General features: G+C 42.6%; 1 long non-coding RNA gene across 1 annotated transcript; it reads right to left on the bottom strand.

Annotated features, from left to right (window-relative positions):
• Nucleotides 1–8,937: 8,937 nt before the first annotated feature.
• On the bottom strand, nt 8,938–10,716 carry LOC139028625 (uncharacterized). Its single transcript, XR_011480822.1, has 3 exons — nt 10,629–10,716; nt 10,336–10,424; nt 8,938–9,063 (listed from the first exon to the last, which is right to left on the bottom strand). It is a non-coding gene; the product is annotated as an uncharacterized lncRNA (long non-coding RNA).
• Nucleotides 10,717–23,816: the final 13,100 nt, after the last annotated feature.

Genomic DNA, 23,816 nt, shown 5'->3' with positions numbered 1-23,816 from the left:
TGCAGCTGCTGACAGATGGGGAGAAGAGGAAAATGTACCCTTTTATTGGAGCATGGTGCTCAGAAAGGCATATGCTCCGTTTGCTTAAAGATMGACTGATTGGCACGGTTACCGTCAATCGACTGTGGTGGGGTGAAGGGAAGGAAAAAGATAGGAATTGAGGAAGAAGTCAGAGGGAGGAGGGGAAAGATGAAAGAGCAGAGGGACACAGGAGATTTGGATGGACCTGGAGTCGTAGACAGATCAATAAATATCTTTTTACGTTCTTGTGCTGTGGCAGATTTCATACATTAAGAAAAAATTCCTGAGTGATTTCTATTTTACGCTTCCCCATCCAAAGATGATTATAAACTGGGCGGTTCGAGCCCTGAATGCTGATTGGCTGACAGCTGTTGTATATTAGAGTGTATACCATGGGTATGACAAAACAATTATTTGTACTGATCTAATTACGTTGGTAACCAGTTTATAATAGCAATAAGACACCTCAGGGGTTTGTGGTATATGGCCAATATACCATGGCTAAAGGCTGTATCCAGGCACTCCACATTGCATCGTGCAGAACAGCCCTTACCCGTGGTATATTGGCAAAACACCACACCTCCCGTGCCTTATTGCTTAAATAGACAATGGTGTCAAATGTTTTTCTGAGGCCATACTGAGATTGCCCTTTTAGAGMGATTTTGTGTGAAACAGGAATGATGATGCATCAGTGGGGGACCTACAGGAAGGATTTAGATGTGTTTGAATTGACTCAGAAATTTTGTTAAGTGTAATTGTTCATGGCGATGGCGCGTTTAAAAACCTTGCTTTTTTTCTCTCTTTTTTCATTCATAATCACTCTTCCGTCTCTTTCAGTGGAGGAGGCATAGAGGGAGGGTTAGAGGGAGGAATTATAGAGGTGGAGAAGAACCCAACATCACCAGCCATGCACAGTCCCCCCCCCTTCCTCTCCTCAAACAAGACCTCCCAATTATCCGCTTCAGTCAAGTCCGCTTTGTGTGCCAAGGTGATTCATAGGAGCACGTGATCCCCCATCGGCACCCCTTTCCAGCTGGGCCATAGAAATGGGGGTGGCATTAGCCTTTCCTCTGCACTGGGTCGGAGAGACAGAGAGAGCGAGATGGGATGACAGGGGCCAGGGGTTGGGGGTGTGTGATGGGAGAGGTAGCCTAAATCACCCACAGCTGTTTCACCTCACCCCAGTGGGATTGTTCAAGGGGAGTGTATGTTTAACAGATCCCCAACATCTGCATGGATGTGTGTCTGCATGGATGTGTGTGCATGTGTGTGTACGTGTATGTGTGTGTGGGCGTTTGTGCATGAATGTGTACGTCCGTGTGTGTGTGCTAACTAAAGCAATGAGATACTCTTTTTCTACCCTTCAGGGTGCCGTAATGGATGCTTCATCAGCGGTATTTCCATGGTGTGTACACCCACCCTTTAATTGTGCACTGGACTTAGTCTCATGCATTTTCTTTCTCTTGTCAAGATTTATGTTAATGATTTTCAATAATATAGCAACAGCAAATGTCTCCAAAGTGATTCAGTTCACATTTGGTGCGTCATTTTGTGAAACCTATGACAATAGGTTTCATTAATAGACTACTCAACCTACTGTTGACTGGTAGGTGTGATGTGAGCTGGGTAAATGCTGATTCTTCTAAAAGAAGCACATGACGTATAAGACTGACGACCAAACATTATGTAGCTGTGGTTGATTGATCGATGCCCTTGCTTTCACATGAATAAGTGGGTCAACGTATTTTCCCATGTTTCTATTCACTGGTGTGATGTGGTGTTCGATGGAGAGAAAAACATATGTCTGCAAGCTTGGATGCTGCAGTTAAGAAAGTTTAAAAAGTTAGGAGTTAGGAAATATACGCAAGAAATATAATGAATCTAATTGTAGAAATCAAGGTAGTAGTACATAGCTAGAGCTGGTTGCAGGCCTGTAGTTTGTTTGTGTGTTATTTGGATAGGTCTACAGAGAAATGATACGATGCTCTTCTGATGACCCCAACTATCTCCGTGACTCACCCATAGAGGTACATGCTAATAACTGGCTAAACGCAGCAACCATGTTTCTCATGTAACTCAATGGAATCTGTCACCCAGCTTAAGCAGCAGGAAACAGATGCAGCCTGATAACAGCTTCAACCATAACACCATGCAAAATGTGTGTGTTTCTGTGTGTGTGTGTGTGTGTGTGTGTGTGTGTGTGTGTGTGTGTGTGTGTGTGTGTGCTGTGTGGTGGGTGTGGTGTGTGTGTGTGTCGTGTGCGTGCATACATGTTAACCTCGCAAAGGCTGCCGGCCCAGATGGCATTCCTAGCCTTGTCCTTAGAGCATGTGCAGACCAGCTGGCTGGAGTGTTTACGGACATATTCAATCTCTCTCTATCCCAGTCTGTTGTCCCCACTTGCTTCAAGATGTCCACCATTGTGCCTGTACCCAAGAAAGCGAAGGCAACTGAAGTAAATTACTTTAGACAAATAGCACTCACTTCTGTCATCATGAAGTGCTTTGAGCGACTAGTTAAGGATCATATCACCTTCACATTTTTAGACCTACTACAATTTGCATACTACCCCAACAGATCCACGGATGACGCAATCACCATCGCACTGCACACTGCCCTATCCCATCTGGACAAGAGGAATACCTATGTAAGAATGCAGTTCATCGACTACAGCTCAGCTTTCAACACTATAGTGCCCGCCAAGCTCATCACTAAGCTCAGGGCCTGAACTTCCTGACAGGCCGACCCCGGGTGGTGAAGGTAGGCAACAACACCTACGCCACACTGATCCTAAACACGGGGGCCCCATTAGGGTGCGTGCTCAGCCCCCTCCTGTACTCCCTGTTTACCCATTATTGTGGCCAAGCCAGTCTCCAACTCAATCATCAAGATTGCTGATGACACTACAGTGGTAGGCCTGATTACCAAAGTTGACGAGAGCCTACAGGGAGGAAGTGAGTGCCCTGGTGGAGTGGTACCAGGAAAATAACCACTCCCTCAACATTAATAAAACGATCGTGGACTTCAGGAGACAGCAGAGAGAAGACGCCCCCGTCCATATCGAAGGGGCCGCAGTGGAGGGTCAAAAGCTTAAAGTTCCTTGGCGTGCACATCACTGACAAATTGAAATGGTCTATCCACACAGACATTGTGGCTTGGTCCCGCAGTGGAGGGTCAAAAGCTTAAAGTGAAGGGTCAAAAGCTGAAAGTTCCACGGTGTGCACATCACTGACAAACTGAAATGTTCTATTCACACAGACATTGTGGCTTGGTTCCCCGAGCAATGGCCTATTCACCACGCTACAATCTAGAAGGTGGAGACAGTAGAGGTGCATCAAAGCTGGGACTAAGATTGAAAAACAGCTATCTCCAGGCCATCAGACTGTTAAATAGTCACCACTAGTTGGCCTCCGTCCAGTACCCAGGCCTGAACCTTAGTCACTGTTACTAGCTGGCTACCACCCCGTTAACTCTACCCTTCTACTTTGAGACTGCTGCCCTATGTAATAGTCAATGAATACTGGTCAGTCACTTTAATCATGTTTAAATACTATTTTACCAACTTCATATTATACTGTATTATAGTCAAGGCTCATCCTAAATAACTATTGCTACACCTTTTCTATTCATTACTGTCCATACAGTGCCCTAAAGTATTCACACCCTTGACTTTTTACACATTTTGTTGTAACTTTTAGTTGGTATCATCCCGGATCCGGAGCACCCCCACAGTAAAAAAGCTGACTAGCATAGCCTAGCATAGCGTCACAAGTAAATACAAGCATCTAAATATCATTAAATCACAAGTCCAAGACACCAGATGAAGATACAGATCTTGTGAATCCAGCCATCATTTCTGATTTTTTAAATGTTTTACAGGGAAGACACAATAGTAAATCTATTAGCTAACCACGATAGCAAAAGACACACTTTTTTTCTCCACCATTTTTTTCCTGCATGGGCAGCTATCACAATTTCGACTAAATAAAGATATTATATAGCCACTAACCAAGAAACAACTTTATAAGATGACAGTCTGATAACATATTTATGGAATAGGATAATTTTTTAGAAAAATGTGCATTTTTCAGGTATAAATCACATTTCTACATTGCAGCTGCAATCTGAAATAGCGTTGGAAGCAGCCGGAATAATTACAGAGACCGACGTCAATTACCAAAATACTCATCCTAAAACATTTCTGAAAATACACAGCATACAGCAATCGAAAGACACAGATCTTGTGAATCCAGACAATGTTTCAGATTTTCTAAGTGTTTTACAGGGAAGACACAATATGTAAATCTATAGCTAACCACGATACAAAGACACCACTTTTTTCTCCACCATTTTTTTCCTGCATCAGTAGCTATCACTAATTCGACAAATAAAGATATTTAGCACTAACCAAGAAACAACTTCATAAGATGACAGTCTCATAACATATTCATTGGTATAGGATAGTTTTTTTTAGAAAAATGTGCATATTTCAGGTATAATCACATTTCTACATTGCAGCTGCAATCTGAATATCGTTGGAAGCAGCCGGATAATAAAGAGACCGACTCAATTACAAAATACTCATCCTAAAACATTTCTGAAAAATACACAGCATACACAATCGAAAGACACAGATCTTGTGAATCCAGACAATGTTTCAGATTTTCTAAGTGTTTTACAGCGAAACACATATATCGTTATATTAGCATACCACATGAGCTAACATCACCCAGCATTGAATCAAGCCAAAGGGTCAATAACTGTATCGCCACCAAAATATATTAATTTTTTCACTAACTTCTCAGAATTCTTCAGATGGACAGTCCGTAACAATATCACAATGCATATAGAGTTTGTTCAAAATTGTCATATTTAGATCAAAAATCTTGGTTATGCAATGTAATCTGTCAAAACATGGTATGCATTCGGGCCGGCGCCATCTTGGAAAGGCACCTATGATTACGATTATTTATCGATTAGATTGACTAAAAAAATACAGGTTGGACAGCTAATGAAAGATGCATTGGTTATTAATGCAACCGCTGATTTAGATTTTTAAAATTAACGTTACAACATACATGTGAGTTACAGCCAGACTAGCCGCAAAATGGCCGACAACTGCGTTTAAATTTTCCACATAAATACGAATAAAATCATAATAACTCTTACTTTTGGACGAGCTTCCATCAGTACTGGGCAATGTGTCCTTTCCAAAAGTATCGTTGCTTTGTTGTAAACCACCTCCTCAACTTCAGAACTAGCAGCTAACGATAGCTTCACGGCACACACATGCCAAATCGTCAAACCAATACTAAGAAATTCAGAAAAATACAAGTATATTCGCATGAACTATATTAAATCCGGTTTCAAATAACTTCGTTATGATGTTTCTAACACCTATATCGAACTAAATCACAGACGGATAGATCTTTGATCAATAACGAGAGCTTTTGAGCATGCGATTCTGATGTCCTCCCTTGCGTCCTGGCGAGCGTCAAAAGGAAGGGTCATCTCACTCCACTCCCTTTTATAAACTCTGACAAACACGTAGAGACACCATTCCACTTCTCATTGGTTACTGACATCCAGGGGAAGGCGGGTGCAGTTCATGTCAAGCCATAGGGCACACACGGAGTTTTCAACTGATCCGAGATCAGAGACTATTTTTCAGAGCTTCGCATGTCCTGTCATGAGTTTCGCTGTAGAAAGAGTTCTGGTTCACCCACAGACATAATTCAAACGGTTTTAGAAACTAGAGATTGTTTTCTATCCAATAGTAATAATAATATGCATATTGTACGAGCAAGAATTGAGTATGAGGCAGTTTAATTAGGAGACGATAAATGCTAACGTTGAAACAGCACCCCCTATATTGAGAAAAGGTTTTAATGCCTGAATTTAAAATGTATTTAATTGAGATTTTGTGTCACACCCAATATCCCATAATGTCAAAGTGGAATTATGTTTCTACAAATTAATAAAAAAATGAAAAGTTGAAATGTCTTGAGTCAATAAGTATTCAAGCCCTTTGTTATTGCAAGCCTAAATAAGTTCAAGTCACATAATAAGTTGCATGTGTGCAATAATAGTATTAAACATGGTTTTTGAATGGCTACTTAATCTCTGTACCCCACACACAGAATTATCTGTAAGGTCCCTCAGTTGAGTAGTGCATTTCAAACACAGATTCAACCACATTCAACCAAAGACCAGGGAGGTTTTCCAATGCCTCTCAACGAGGGGTAGCTATTGGTGAAAAGGTAAAATAAAAAAAGCAGATATTGAATATCCCTTTGAGCATGGTAAAGTTATTAATAACAATTTGGATGGTGTAGCAATACATCTCGTCACTACAAAGATACAGGCGTCCTTCCTAACTCAGTTGCCGGAGAGGAAGGAAACCGCTCAGGGAGTTCGCCATGAGGCTTACACAGAAAGACTCACAGCTGTATTCGGTGCCTAAGGGGATTATAACATGCATTCACTCAGGGGTGTGAATACTTGTGTAAATAAGATATTTATGTAACGAGTGCGCTGAGAGACGGGGAGCAAGTACAGGGAGTGAGTGTTTTAATAAATAATACAAAACAATAAACACGAAACAGAAACAATGCACCAACATGAAACAGTCAATAACACCTGAGGAAAGAACCAAGGGGAGTGACAGATATAGGGAAGATAATCAAGGAGGTGATGGAGTCCAGGTGAGTGTCATGAGGCGCTGGTGCGGTTGACGATGGTGACAGGTGTACAGGATAGTCAGCAGCCTGATGACCTAGAGGCCGGAGAGGGAGTATGTGACAGTACCCCCTCCCCGATGCGCGACTCCAGCCGCAGGACGTCGTCAAAGTGGACAAACCCGGGGATCAGGAGCTGACCGGTCACCCCTGCTGAAGCGTGGGAACCTGTCACGCCGGCTGAGGCGCGGGAACCTGTCGAGCCGGCTGGGGCGCGGGAACCTGACAGAATGGCTAAGGCAGGGGAGCGTGGCGATCCAGCTGAGGCATGAGAGCCTGATGAGCCGGTGGAAGCAGGTGAGCCTGGCGATCTGGCTGAGGCATGAAAGCCCAACGAGCAGGCTGAGGCAGGGGAATCTGGCGATCTGGCTGAGGCATGAGAGCCTGTAGCGGCTCCGGGACGCAGCATCAATTACACTGACACAAGAAAAACACTCCCTGATGCTTCCCTTAGGTGAGGTACAGGGAGTGAGTGTTTTAATAAATAATCAAAACAATAAACACGAAACAGAAACAACACACCGACATGAAACAGAGCCAATAACACCTGAGGAAAGAACCAAGGGGAGTGACAGATATAGGGAAGATAATCAAGGATGTAGTGGAGTCAAGGTGAGTGTCATGAGGCGCTGGTGCGCGAGATGATGGTGACAGGTGTGTGGGATAATCAGAAGCCTGATGACCTAGAGGCCGGAGAAGGAGTATACGTGACAATTTAATTGACAATAAATGAGCAAAAATGTCTAAAAACACATTTTCACTTTGTCATTATGGGGTATGTGTAGATGAGAGAATTTTTTTTATTTAATCCATTTTGAATTCAGACTGTAACATAACAAAATGTGGAATAAGTCAAGGAGTATGAAATCTTTCTGAAGGCGCTGTATACGTATGTATAGATAGATCGCTAGATAGATAGATTGATTGATAGATAGATAAAATCAAATGAAATTGTATTTGTCACATGCAACGAATACCTTACTATGAAATGCTTACTTACAAGCCCTTAACCAACAATGCAGTTTCAAGAAAATAGAGTGAAGAAAATATTTACTAAATAAACMAAAGTTWAAAAAAAGTAACACAATAAAATAACAATAACGAGGCTATATACAGGAGGTACCGGTATCAAGTCAATGTGCAGGGGTACAGGTTACTCGAGGAAATTTAGGTAATTTGTACATTTAGGTAGGGGTAAAGTGACGATAGAGAGATAGAGAGATAGAGAGATAGAGAGATAGAGAGATAGAGAGATAGAGAGATAGAGAGATAGAGAGATAGATTCCGGACTCTGACATTACTCGTTCGGATATTTCTTAATTTTGGTCTTTTTATTTTGCGGGATTTGTGTGTATTGTTAGGTATTACGGCACTGTTGGAGATAGGAACATATGCATTTTCACTGCAAAATATGCTAAATATGTGTACGTGACCAATACAATTGTATTTGATTTGACTTCCACCTGTGTACGTGAGTGTGTGTGTTCTCCACACACTCCTCCAGCTGCTGGTGCTGGAATAACAGGGAGGTAAATCACTCTGTTTATATGGGCCCCTCACAGGGCTGTCTCTAGGATGGTGTGGCGGCCTGGTTAAGTACGGGATGTGTGAGTCATCATCATCACTACAGTGTGGAACTATTATAAGAACCAAATTTAAGGAACAGACGTTCGAGCTCAGCACGTGGACCACCACACCCACACATGCACAAGGGTTCTAGATCACATGCGGACATATGCAGACAGACAGGCAGTGGTACTTTATAGCAACAGATCCTTACATGTTGGTAAACGCAAGGCAATACTGTCTAGATGCTTAGCAAGACCTGTTAACTTATAGTTGTAAAATAATAACCTGGAATCCACACTGAATTATGAAACAGAGTGATGTGAAGGACACATATGTTGGTCACAATTTGGTGTTTTGACAAAAATATTTTGTTTTCAGCTATTATCTGTTTGTATTTTATTTAAATTTTGTCTGAGTTTTTCATATACCTCCAATGCGAAAAATGTTATCCAGTGTGTTCCACTAGGGAGAGCTGCTGGAGCATTAGGGTATAGAGTACGCYAAATTCCGCTACAGCCCAAAAAAGTAAACAGCCTGACTGAAAAATGAACTCATCTCCTGTGACTTCTTTCTCCCTGTGTAAAACAGGACTTTATTATCTGTAGCGGGATCTCATGCCTGAGACCTGTTTCAGATTCTTGGGGGCTCGTCCGGGAGCGGCTTCACCTGTTGGATGACGCTGATCCAGTGGTTCAGCTATCCAGGACTGTGTGACATGTGTAGCCGTATGACCTGCCTGAGGGATAAAGAGAGGCCATGTCAGACAGTGAGAGGAAGAGCTTAGTGTGGGACATCAGGAAGAATCTGCACTCTCTAACATCGGGTGTTGCCTATCAGATCGCCAAGACTGTCGGCCCATTACCAGACAAAGACCGGTCAGAATTACAGAAGGGTGACGAAGAGGGTTGTTTTGAGCATATCCATGCTTTCATGTACAGTAAGACCTTGCTTGATTCTGAAGATGGGGGAATGGTCAAACTGTTGGTTTTGAAAGATGCAATAGATGTAGCTATACCGAGTCATCGTCTAAGTCTAGTATCTTCACCTGATAGCCAAGAGTATAGTGCAGCTGATGTAAATTATGTAGCCAATGACACATCATATACTGATACTGAGTACCAAAGAATGCTTTGTAGCCATGAGGAGCTAGGTAGGAAACTCCCATATCCCACCCACAGCTGAGAAGAAAAGCACTGCACATGATAACCAACCACACAGTAGCCGTCACTCTGAGCATGCACCACACTCTAGACAAGTCAGATCTCTCTTACCTGCAGCGAAGAGAATTCAAGATTCATGGGGCTTAAATAGGCGACCAAGCGTCAGACATAAGCTACAACAATGTGTGCAAACAGATACAGTAGAAGAAGGGATTGAAGAGAACTGCAGTGAATGAGATAGTCAGAAGTGTGCCGTGGATCATAAAGCCTGAAAACTTCAAGGACATGCTTATGAACAAGATGACATGACAATAGCAGAGCTTAGAGGGTTTCTCCAGAGTCACCAAGGGGTCTGTGTGTGCTAAGGAAAGTGGACAGGATGATAGGGCTGAAACAGAAAATTCTGTTCATACCAAAAGAAGCCAACACAGACATACGATATTGTAACGACGTTCGTCTGAGGAAGAAGGAGTAGACCAAAGCGCAGCGTGGTACGTGTTCATGATGTTATTTATCACCTGAACACTGCTGAAACAAAAAAACTAAAGTGGAACAAAACGCAACAGTTCTGTCAGGTACTCATACAAAACAGAAAACACCTACCCACAAACACAGGTGGGAAAAGGCTACCTAAGTATGGTTCTCAATCAGAGACAACGATTGACAGCTGCCTCTGATTGAGAACAACACCCGGCCAAACACATAGAAATAGACAACATAGAACAAAACATAGAATGCCCACCCCAACTCACGCCCTGACCAACCAAAATAGAGACATAAAAAGGATCTCTAAGGTCAGGGCGGGACAGATATGATGTAAAGACAGTGCAAGATGCATTCTTACATACCTTGTACCAGGGTCTTGTACCAGGGGCTTGGACACAAACAGAGCCATGTTGCCGGGAGATGAGACTTCTCTTCTCTCACAGCAATGTGTCTGACGAAGCAATAATAAGGCATGTGATGAAAATAACTAGAGACGAGAGCTTGGTGATAGCCATAGTAATGAAGACTGTATCAAAGAGGAGGAGGTCGCTGACCGTAAACACTCATGTAAGACCATACAACGGCTCATTGTGCAGTTTAATGCTTTAACCAGCATGATAGGCTGCCTGACTGAATCAAAACAACCAGAACATACGTGCCAGTGTTCCACAAGTCAACCGTCTGGGCCCAGAAGAGAGAAATCATACGGCCGCCCCCGATGTGCTGAACATGGTGTACCGAACTGTAGCCACTGTTCTTCTGTGGTGAGGAAGGAAATTAAGCAATAGGCTGTCTAAAGAGACTAAAGTGCTCGGGAAATGGGAACCGGTCACTGCACAGGGACAACCAGCGATCAGGCCGCAGTTACAGTCCCAACCCAACGGTTTCACAGGGTTGAAACCTCAAAGTGTAAATCGCAGTACGGTCTCACAACATGTTTCCCGCCGAGACAGCTTCTCCCAAGGTACACTCACAAGGCCAGCTGGCCACAGGCATCGGTAAAGTAGCCCAGCTTGTAGGAAAGAAATGCTTGCTCAGATGTAATATGAATGGCTTGGCTGCAAGTGTCTTACTTGATTCAACAGCCCAAGTGAGCATCAAAGACCATGCCTGGAAGGAAAAATACATACCTGGTCAAAATGTGAGGATGCTCACTGAGCTTATGGGAGCCGACGGACGTCTTGATGTTGTGAATGGAGATACTGTACCATACCCTTCAATAGCCGAGTTTAAGTTACTGTCAACTTACCTGGGTATGACAACCCTGATATATCCATTCACATCCCATTCCTAGTTAGTCAGCTGACGCTTGAGACCCTTGTTTGGGTTTAATTAACAACATTCTAAAGATTGATTCAGTACATCGTTTGACATGTTTCTACTGACTGTAATGGAACGTTTGGACATTTCGTCACGTTATAGTGGTCGCGCTTTGAGACTTTGGTTAGGGTCTTTGGTAAACAATTCGAAAGTAGCTAATTTGACATAAATAACGGACATTAACGAACAAATCAAGCATTTATTGTGGACCTGGGATTCCTAGGACTGCATTCTGATGAATTCATCAAAGGTAAGGAAACATTTATCATGTATTTTCTGGTTTCTGTTGAGTCCAACATGGCGGCTAATTTGGCTATTCATCTGAGCTCCGTCTCAGATTATTGCATGGTTTCCGTAAAGTTTTTTTGAAATCTGACACAGCGGTTGCATTAAGGAGAGGTATATCTATAATTCCATGTGTATAACTTGTGTTATCATCTATATTTATGATGAGTATTTCTGTTGAAATGATGTGGCTATGCAAAGTCACTTTGATGTTTTTGCAACTAGTGAATCTAACGCCTCAATGTAAACTCAGTGTGTCTCTTCCAGGTGGCTTATGTTGACTGGAGGGTGCGATAGTGACACTGCATCGCCATTTGGGCTAGGTGAGTTCACACTGTTAATAATGTGATAGAGCAGCTAGTTAAAGGACAAACAGGGGGAGTCTTGTCGACCATAGTTAGCTTGCTCAGTGGGACCATGGAAATCCAAGATGACCATGCCAAAGCCATTGTAAACTTTGTCCAGATCCACAAAGCCAACACGGAGCAAGACAGCGCGGAAGATGGCCTCATGAGAGTCGGATCACAGAGTATAGTTATCCCCCCAGGCCAACAAATAGTCAAGAAAAATATTGTATGAGGAAGCAGTCGCCTTCGTGCGCGACAACAATGATATCGGGTGCATCCCAAGTCTGCAGATGTCTCACAGTCTCAAAGATGACGTACTTGTCCAGAGAGCATTTTCATCAGTGCCAAAACCTCGTTATCAAGAAATTAAGGGGCACATTCAAAATATGTTAGCGAAAGTATGGATACTTAACTCATTGTCACTGTATTCCGCTCCAGTGGTATGTGTCCAAAAGAACGATGGGTCGCTGATGATATGTGTAGACTACAGACAGCTCAACCAGAAGACTGTCRTCGATAGACATCCACTGTCGTGGATCCAAGACCTGACAGATACCCTGGGCGGCTACAGCTGGTTTACTATCCTGGATCAAAATAAGGTTTATCACTAGGGGTTCATAGCCGAAGGGTCGAGACATTTGATGGCATTTTTCACTCTCTGGAGGCTCTATGAGTGGGTCAAAATCCCTTTTGGGCTGTTGAATGCACCTGCCACATTCCAGAGGAGCAAGGAGGAGATGCTGGACACGCTACGTGACAAATGTTGTATCCCATACCTCGACGACATACTGTGCTACACTATTTTTCACATTGAGGGACTCAGGATGGTCCTCAAAGCCCTTCAGAAACATGGAGTAAAACTGAGACCAACAAAATGTGAGCTGTTCAAGTGTGAGGTCAGATATGTTGGACGAGTCGTATCAGCAGACGTTTTCAGGAATGATCCCAAAAACCTGGACATGATCATGGCACTGAAGGAAAAAAAACAGCTCAGACCATCGGTGATGTCCGAAAATGACTTAGGTTTCTGAGATACTACAGAAGCTACATTCAGGACAGCAAAACCAATTTATTAGTTGCTCCAGGTGAAAAACGCAACTGAAGTACCGCCAGTCAAATCCTACAGAGGGAATGTCAAAGGTTCCCAGCTGTCCTCTAAAGCCCCCGTCCAGTGGATGAACAAACACCAGAGAACCCTTAAGAGACTCCTTGACACCTGTGTTGGCGTACCCTGACTTCAACTTACCGTTCACACTCCATACAGAAGTCTTGGAACAGGGCTTCAGAGCTGTGATGTATCACTGGCAGGAAGGGATGCTGAGAGTCATKATTTTTGGATCTAGATCTCTCACGCCAGCCAAGAGAAACTACAACCTGCACTCGAGGAAACTTGAGTTCCTAGTCTTAAAATGGGCAATGTGTGAGAAGTTCTGTTCTACGAACCACACTTCACCATTTATACTAACAATAACCCACGTACCTGTCACGATCGTCTTGACGTGAATGAATGGATCAAGGCGCAGCGTGATATGAATACATCTTCTTTTATTTTACGACGAAGATGAACACGAAACGAAACACTTATACAAACTATACAAAACAACAAACGACCGTGAAGCTACAAACGAAAGTGCACACACAAGCTACTTACGTTCAACATAGACATAATGAAATTTAATTGAGAAAAGAATAACGAAGACAAAGCACACTTTAGAAATTACATAATAACAAAACGAACTAAATAGACCTGAACATGAGAACTACAAGAAACGAAGAACGCACGAACAGGAAAAACGAATGAGACGAGACAGTACCGTGTGGTGCAATAAACACAGACACAGCGACAATCACCCACAAACAAACAGTGTGAACAGCCTACCTAAATATGGTATGCTCAATCAGAGGAAACGTAAAACACCTGTCCCTGATTGAGAACCATATCAGGCTAGTTAACATGAACCCAACATAGAAACACATACATAGAATGCCCACCAATTCACGTCCTGACCCACTAAAACAAACAATTAACACAATAACTAGGGTCAGAACGTGACAGTACCTATGTCCTGAGCACTGCAAAGCTGAACGTGGTTGGAGCACCGATGGTGTAGAGAGAATCATTGACTTCCAGTTTGACTTAAACTATAGAACTGGAAAGATCAAACTCTGATGGAGACATGCTTGTTCGTGTCTACCTCTTGACAGTAACAGGTACCCGTGAGCAAGAAAAAAGTATGTGAACCTTTGGCAATTACCTGATTTTCCTCATTATTTGGTCATACAATTTGATTCTGATCTTCATCTAGGTCACAACAACAGAAAAGACAGTCAGCTTAAACTAATAACACACAAAACAAGTTAATACGTTTTCAATGTCTTTATTGAAAAACTGTGTAAAATTCACAGTGCAGGGTGGAAAAGTAATGTGAACCCTTGAATGTTTAACTGATTGACCTGCTTTGGAGCACATAAACCTAAACAAACATTTTCTGTAGTTGCAGAATCAGCCCTGCACAAGGTCAGGAGTATTGTGGCCCATTCCTCTTTACAAACTGTTTCAGTTTAGCAACATTCTTGGCATTGTCTGTGGTGTGAACTCATGCTCTAAGGTCGATGCCACAGTTCTCAATCGGGGTTGAGGTCAGAGACTCTGGACTGGGCCACGCCAAGAAGGGTGTTCTTCTATCGAAGCATTTCTGTTGATGATTTACTTCTGTGTTTTGGTCTTTGTCCTGTTGCATCACCCAACTTCTGTTGAGGCTTCAGATGGGGACATTCTCTTGCAAATGTCTTGATAAACTTGGGAATTAATTTTTCCGGCAGGCAGTAGTCAAACTGTCCAAGGCCTGGGGCAGCAAAGCAGGCCAAGACCATGATGCTCTCTTCCACCATACTTTTCAGTTGGGATGAGGTTTTGATGTGTGGATGTGCCTGTGGCCTTTTTTTCTCCACACATAGTGTTTGTGTTTCTTCAAACAACTCAACTGTGCTGTGTTTGCAGTAGCGCTGATGGAACATCCAGGTGCAATTTTGCAAACTTCAGACGTGCAGCAATGGTTTTTTTTGGACCAGCGCAGTTGGCCTTCTTCCGTGGGTCCTCATGAACACTGTTCTTGGCTTTAGTGTTTTACGTATCGTAGACTCGTCAACAGAGATGTTAGCATGTTCCAGAGATTTCTGTAAGTCTTTAACTGACACTCGGATTCTTCTTAACCTCACTGAGCATTCTGTGCAGTCATCTTTGCAGGACGACCACTCCTAGGGAGAGTAGTAACAGTACTGAATTTTCCTTATTATACACAATTTGTCTTACCGTGGACTGATGAACATCAAGGATATTAAGATACTTTTGTAACCTTTTCCAGCTTTATGCAAGTCAACAATTTTTWATCTTAGGTCTTCTGAGATCTCTTTTGTTCGAGTTATGGTTCACATCAGGCAATACTTCTTGTGAATACCAAACTCAAATTTTGTGAGTTTTTTTATAGGGCAAGGCAGCTCTAATCAACATTTCCAATCTTGTCTCATTGAATGACTCCTGACTCCAATTAGCTTTTGGAGAAGTCATTAGCCTAGGGGTTCAGATACTTTTTCCAACCTACACTGTGAATGTTTAAATTATGTATTCAATATAGTTGTGTGTTATTAGTTTAAGCACACTATGTTTGTCTATTGTTGTGCCTTAGATGAAGATCAGATCATATTTGATGACCAATTTATGCAGAAATCCAGGTAATTCCAAAGGGTTCACATACTTTTTATTGCCACTGTATATAATTATCAGGTATGTAATTAACAGGTATGTAACTAACAGATATGTAGCTGAATGTGGTCTGTGCCACATGGCAAGGAAGCCAGTCAACTCAGCAGAAGAATGTCGCATGGATCACCGCCTTAAACAGACTTTTACAGGACACCAACCAAAACACCTGTGGACTTCTATTGACCATTGGCCATGATGAGCTAATAAGAGCACAAAGAGGAAGGAGGATACCTAGTCAGTTGTACAACTGAAATGTGTCTTCCGCATTTAACCCATCCCCTCTGAATCAGAGAAGTGCGGGGGGCTGCCTTAATTGACAGGCATGTCTTCGGTGCCAGGGGAACAGTGAGTTAACTGCCTTACTCAGGGGCAGAATGACAGATTTTTACCTTGTCAGCTCTGGGATTTGATCCAGCAACCTTTTGGTTACTGGCCCAACGCACTAACCACTAGGATACCAGGACAAGGACATTGGCGAAGTCATTCATCTGAAAGAGTCAAATAGTATCCTGAGCCATGAGCCATGACAAGCTGTATGTGGAATCACAAGAAAACTGTTGCATGAGTGGAGCAAGTTAAACCTGGAAGATGGACTCTTGTACAGAAAAACAAGTCAGACGACAACTTGTCATACTTATAAAGTACAGAAAAACAGTGTTGAAACACTTGCATGATGACATAGGCCACGTAGGGACAGAACGAGTACTTAATCTTGCTAGAGAGACGTTCTTCTAGCCATTCATGAAAAATAAAATCAARGAATATGTCAAAAGGAGATGCCCATGCATCAAGTAGAAGAAACCTGTCACGCATGCCAAAGCTCCAATGGGCAGTATCAACTCCAGTTCACCTCTAGAGCTCGTCTYTATTGACAACCTTCACTTAGAAGCCAGTCGAGGTGGTTACGAGTACATCTTGGTTGTTGTTGACCACCAGGTTTGCTCAACCTTACCCTATGAAGAACAAGTCCAGCAAGGCAACAGCGGAACAAATCTTCAATGATTTTAACCCTCGGTTTGGATACCCCTCAAAACTACATCACGATCAGTTCAGGAACCAGCTCTTCAAGAAACTCCAGCAGCTTTCAGGAGTAGGCCCTTCAAGAACATAGGCCTTGAAGGCCCTGCCGTACCACCACCAAGGAAATCCAGCTGAGAGGATCAACAGGACTCTGTTGCAGATGCTATAGACACTTGAAGAGAAGGAGTAATGCAAGCGGAAAGACCATATCCCGCAAATCGCGCATGCATACAATGTCACCAGACACGAAGCTACTGAGTTTTACCCACTATATGGCCGCCACCCATGCCTGCCAGTGGACCTGTTCTTTGGCTTGATGACAGAAGTAGAGACAAGTTCATCCAGAGGATATACCGAGACATGGGCCAACCGAATGACTGAGGCATACAACATTATGTCGGGGAACGGTAAGCAATCCAGCTCGAGAAATAAGAAGTACTATGATGAATGAGAGGTGTAGCCCTTCACCCAGGAGACAGAGTGCTTGTTTAGAATCTCAGTGAGCGAGGAGGTCGTGGGAAACTACGGTCATACTGAGAAAAGACAATATACATTGTGAAGGAACAAGGTGGAGACAATCGTGTGTACAAGGTATGTCTAGAAACAGGTGAAGGCAGTACACTACACTGAGTTTATTAAACATTAGGAACACCTTCCTAATATTGAGTTGCACCCCTTTTCACTCTCAGAACAGCCACAATTTGTCTGGGCATGGAATCTACACGGTGTCGAAAACGTTCAACAGGGATGCTGGCCCATCTTGACTCCAATGTTTCTGACAGTTCTGTCAAGTTAGCTGGTTGTCCTTTGGGTGGTGGACCATTCTTGATACACACAGGAAACTGTTGAGCATGACAAACCCAGCATTGTTGCAGTTCTTGACACATTCAAACTGGTGCGCCTGGCACCTACTACCATATCCCGTTCAAAGGCACTTAAATGTTTTGTCTTGCCCATTCACCCTCTGAATGGCACACAATCCATGTCTCAATTGTCTCAAGGCTTAAAAATCCTTCTTTAACCCATTAGGGGCAGAACACTTGGGCAAATGTTCACATACCATACACTAGGTCAGCCTTTGCTACAGCCACATCATACAGTCAACATAATAGAGGCTTATAGTGCTCCTTACATGCCAGTATGAGGAACACCTTGCCACTTCCCACCTCTTTACCAATTCCCACCCTACCCAACCTACTTTCTTTTCAAGTACTCACCTTATGTGTACTAGAGAACCTAGAGGGTTGAAGAAAGTTAACGAGTTGTAAATATGTAGGAATGTCACCTTATTTTGGTCACAATTGAGTGTTTTGAGAAAGATACATATATTTTTCTAAGCTATTATCTTTTTGTATTGGTTGTTTTTTTATTTTATTTTTTCATATACCTCCAATGGGAACGATGTTATCCAGTGTGTACCACTAGGGGGAGATGCAGAAGCGTTAGGGTATAGAGTACGCGAAATTCCTCTACAGCCAAAAAAGGAAACTGCTTGACTGAAAAAACGAACTTATCTCCTGTGAAAAAACGAACTTATCTCCTGTGTATTCTTTCTCCCTGTGTAAAACAGGACTTTATTATCTGTAGCGGGATCTCATGCCTGAGACCTGTTACAGTGACATTCAGTTGAAATTCCAGGCTAGATAAAGAATGCTCTCCAGATGAAAGTAAGCCGTCATGTGCAGCCGACACCAAACAACATGACTAGATGGTAAACATGGGATATTAATAATACCGTAGCTTTTATTTTTCATGGCTGTAGTTTCCCCTCTGAGTGATGAAACTTTCACCTTGGTGATAATGCTGTAAGAATTCATGAATTCATAACTTTTGAGGGTATATTTCAGCACTGATCTATTGGGCTGCATGCGATTAGGATTCAAAGGTGAACAGAGCTGGAGGACATCTTCAAAGCAGTGGAGGACATCATAAGAAAGCCAATGAGCTAGCGCTGCTGTGATGCCCTCCTCCGCAACATACTTAGAATACATTTCATGTATTTTGTGGGCTCCGCACTGTGATATGCTGTCACAGAGAATTGGATGCCATTGCACCTCACCACCATTAACTTGATTTACACTGCTTAAGATTCTCTGTCAAACTCAAAAAAATCAGTTGCGTTGGCAATTTTGGATCTGAATTTGCTAAACCATGCAAAGGCATTATAAAGCAGTCTCCTGGCATCAATAGCCATGGTTGAAGGACACCATTAATCAAGAAAGCAAAGACACACTAACTCACGAAGACAAGAACATGGCCAGACATACATACTGAATGTATAAGTAGTATAATATGTTTGTCTTATTTACCATAGCCACTAATAGTACAGCAATCTTCCTGTACAGCCTGCTCCCGTCCTCTCTCTTTATTAAAGCCATGCACACACTTGGGTCTCAAGCTACAGAGGTCTAACACTAGTACTAATAGCTAGTAGCATACAAGACAAGGAGACTATCAAAACACTAGACCCTAGTGGAGTTGACAGTGGAGGAATTCTGGAGGAGATAAAGAGCTTTGAACTGGTTGCCTGGCCTGGGCCCCCTGGTCTGACTGGAGCCCAGCTCAGCATTGATTTGGGGTGGAGAGAGCCAGGGTACTTCTCTTCATCTCGGCTGGGGCTGGACACCCAGCAGGCAACATCACAATGTTTACATCTAAACACTTGACTGGGAATGATTGGTGAGAGATAGATATGCGTAAATGTATAGTCAATGAATGTAGCGGTTGACATTTTGTAACTATTTGGGTGATGAAGACTTAATGTTACCTTCGAATGTGGTAAAATTCATGGTTGAAATATAGTACAGCTAAAATTTAGCCCATGATTGGAACATATGTTTCAACCAGTCTGGAAAAAAAGACAGATGATACAAAGTCCCACAAAGACGTACATGTTGAGGTCATGGAATGGAACAACTCTGTCCTTTGTAGGTGTGTCCTCAAACAGCTTCCCACTAATACTAGAGTCATTGAGAATTCACTGGTTACTCCATCATCTGCGTTGTGTATGCTCACGATGAGATGAGAGATAGCTGGTTTCAGTACAAGGTGTGAAGGGTCACAGGTTCAGGAAGCGCAAACGCACAAAATGTCAGAGAGAGAGAGAGACAGAGAAAGAGAGGGAGAGCATCTGTGTGAACTCAATCCGCCAACACCAAAAATATAGAGTAGAATCCCTGCGTAGTGAATGTGCATACATGCATGCTAACACACATACAGTAATCTCCACATACAACAGCCCATCTATAATTGCATCTCCAACTGAGTAGAACGGGGGGCGGGGGTGTAACCTGGGGCCTTCCTGGCAATATTGTTCTGAAGTCAGAGAGGATATTTAGCAAAATTGAGTTGCGTCTGGTTAAGCACGCTAGTGTTAAAGCTCCATCTTTCCACCATTTCAAAGCACCAGAGCTGCACCATGCTCATTTCAAACAGTGCAGAGGCTTAAAACCCCCTGAGCATTTTGTATTCCAAAAACCCTATTTGAAAAACGTTGTTTTTTTTCATCRGCACAGCGTAGGGATGTGAAAAATCCTACCTGAAAAGCCACCAGAAAAATCAAGAGGCTATACAATTGATTATCTTGTGAACAACACTCAATATGTGTGGCTCTCTTGTGCTTGTGACCACTTGGGGATAAATGGCTCCCGACTAGAAGCCTTTATCCTTCATAGAATTATACCCGATTATTAGAGGAGGAATCTATCTTTATGTGTGTTAGATGTTTACCCCTTTAATATGGGGGCTGAGGGAGGTAGAGAAAGGGGGAGATGGGGGCCACCTGCAGTGGATTGTGGGGGAGTCCCAGCAGACCAGGGGAAAGCAAAGAGAACTCCATTAATATTTCAGCATCAACATCGTAAAAGTAAAGACGGGAAAAGCAAATTGTTTTGAAAATGTCCTGAAAAAAGAAAGTAATGTAGGCAAGCCTTAAAATGCAGTTTGAAAATGCTCTTTGAAGGTAGAGAGGCTAGCTCGTAGCACAGAGACAGGCGCTATGGCGAAATGGCATGTTTTGAACTGGATGTCTTTCTGCTTACTTCACACTTTGGTAGTACGCGTGCAATACATGTCTAATGTAGAGTATCCATGGTATATCGTACCCTACAAGCCATGTCTGGCCAAGCACCCTGGAGTAAAGTGTTTTTGAAATCAAATGAAAATATTTGCATATCAAGGTTTTTACTAAATGTAGGCTTTTGGTGCTCTACCACACAGGAATATACAAATGCACATAATCAAAGTAAAATACGTTCATTTATATGATGATATTTGAGTCAATAAAGATAAACTCAAGGTTTGGGATTCGAGCCCTGATTAGGCGACCTACCAAATTTGCTGCAATATATAATATGTCGATATTAAACTGGAAGGAACCGACCAGTTTTATGTGTAATATCAAGGAATCCCTCTTGTCACATAGTAAAAGAACAGGCAGTTAAACAGGTAATTTCACTGGCTATAAAGCGTGGTAAGAAAAGAAATACCATCTTTAGTGTTATTCCCATATAATGAGAAATGTGCTGTGGTAGTAACACTCTTATGTTCTTTAGTGCTAACATAAATATCGGAGCCATGCAAAATTCATGTAAAAATTCTTCATTAAAGGGAGTTATAAACTAAAGTTTTGTATCATTTAAATTAATAAACTGATTAAGCTCAAGTGGTAGAAATTACCATTGGGGTTTGAATGGATAGTGTACTGTGGGATTATTGTTGCTTCCTTTGATATCATWTTGCTTGCTTGGGAGAAAGTTTGCTAAACAGGAACTTTTATTTTGGGAATCATTTGGGATTCAATAAAAATGTGATCCCTTCGATGATCAGTGGTCTGTCTAAAAAACCTTTCAAACCGTAGCTCTCCCTGCAAGGCTAAGGAAGAGCTGGGGAAACCAAACCCAGCTAATCTGTAATGCATTAGCAAGCACACTAACAATATGTTACAGCCCATTAGTGGTTAACAATGATAGCTGATTTTCAGACGGCACAGATAGCCATTACTGTAATTCGCTCCAACCTGATCCTGGCTGGCTGGCTGCATTCCCCAATGACAGCCGCTTCCGGCCCGGATCTCTGACATTAGATCAATAATGCTAAACCTCCTTAAAGTCCTTTGCCTTGTGGTTTCATTTAAAAGGGCCCTCAAACTTATGATGCTGGTTAATTGGCTTGTCATCGTTTGGAAGTTTACTAGAGAAGAAACAGGGACCTTTAAAGGTCCTGCTCCAGGGATGTTCCGCATTCCATGTTCTCTCTGTGTTCTCTCTCTCTCTCGCTTTCTCTCTGTCTTTGTCTTTCTCTGTCTCTCTCCCTGTTTTATTGATGGATCACTAGACTGTAGAACCTTGCATGAAATGTTCTTTGATCAGGGTCAAAAGTGTTGAAAGTGTAAGAGTGTGCCAAGGAAGCATGGGGAAAAAATGGGGTTTGTTAAGCCACAGTGACGTTCTAAATAAAGTAAACTGATCATTTCACTTGAATCCACAAATGTACACTAAACGACAGTGAAGTCAGGGAATGTCCTCAGTTGGACGTGTTGCGCAAAGCAGGGACAATAACCTTTTTAATGGTCTTTGATGAGAACTAGGTTAATCCAGTAAATAGTTAGACTAAGGTTTTCTAGGGGACATATAGTACGTTATCATGGGTGTTTCTGGACTTAAGTCATGTAATAAATGGCATTGGACCTGTCCGTACTACTGCCCATTATATTCTTCCATCATTCCCAGTTTTACACTATCAAGACCTTTCTGTTGGTCCCGGGGGGCCCATCACCTCATCGATTGACACAGGCTGCCCTGATTATTAATCAGACAGAAACCCGGACACTTCAGGACTGCCATTTGTTAGTGGCTCCAACAGGAAGGAGGCCATTAGAATGACACTGTCCTACATTATGCTGAATAAGTCATGAGGGGACCGGTAAAGCAGCACAACTTCCTCCTACATTAGGACAAATGCCTTTAAGAACGAGAGAGGAAAAAAAGATGCACTTAGTTAATATGCAATACAGGAGGGAGGGAATGGCTGGCAATACTTACTGGCTGAAATGTCGCTTTTGGGAACAAACTATAATGCCAGAAAGAGAGAAGGCCGTTCAAAATCAATTAGTGTGAGAAATCACAGAGCTGTGTCCTGTAGTTACTGTTAATGGAGAAGAATTGGGTTTGATTGCTACAACATGGCTGGTCCTTGTATTACGTTTAAGCATGGTTAGTAACGCTGACATGGTATTACTATTTTATGAGCTTTTTTGGTCTTTTTCATTTGTATCAAATAGAGTTAATGCATATGAAGGCACATACATTAAAGTGAAATCCCATTTTACCCTACAGTATGCATGACCATCAAATGATATGACAAACGGACTGACAGAAACAGAAACCAAAAGATATAAAAGCACTGAGGGCAGAAAAAAGTCTGTTGAAGAACGTGAAGGACAGGTAATTTGTGACAATTTCACTGCTTAACGCAGCTTTTGGGGCATGTGGCTTGTTAGCAGATTTTGTGGAGGATACTGTCTGCCCTTAGCAGACAGGCAGTTTGCCTGGAGGGCCTGGATCAGACACATGTCATCAATGGAGAGGGTCAGCCTATAGCAAAGTTACATAAAAAGGGAGATGGAAAGGCTGTATCCTAAATGGCACCCTATTCCCTACAGTATATAGTGCAATACTTTTGACTAGGGCCAGTGGGGCTCTGGTCAAAAGTAACTCATTATGTAGGGAATAGGGTACCTTTAGCACGCAACCTAAGAAATTTGCTATATGAAAATATCACGGTGGCTTTTAAAGGATAGTTTGGCCATGGGGTTCCACTGTCTATGAAAGGAATAAACCTTACAGCCATCCAGACTGAGTGCATACAGCCTTACAGCCACCCAGACGGAGTGCATACAGCCTTACAGCCATCCAGACGGAGTGCATACAGCCTTACAGCCATCCAGACGGAGTGCATACAGCCTTACAGCCATCCAGACTGAGTGCATACAGCCTTACAGCCATCCAGCCTGCATTCACTTAAAGAGCTTTAGAGCTCTGGGCTTCCGTCCGCTACATCAGAGGAAGCTCCTTGTGAAGCCACCTTTACTGATCTTTCACAACCTGCT

This window comes from Salvelinus sp. IW2-2015, linkage group LG14 (assembly GCF_002910315.2).
Source record: "Salvelinus sp. IW2-2015 linkage group LG14, ASM291031v2, whole genome shotgun sequence".
Taxonomy (NCBI): Eukaryota; Metazoa; Chordata; class Actinopteri; order Salmoniformes; family Salmonidae; genus Salvelinus; species Salvelinus sp. IW2-2015.
Note: the sequence above shows the minus strand (reverse complement) of the source record. Positions and strands in the feature narration are given on the sequence as shown.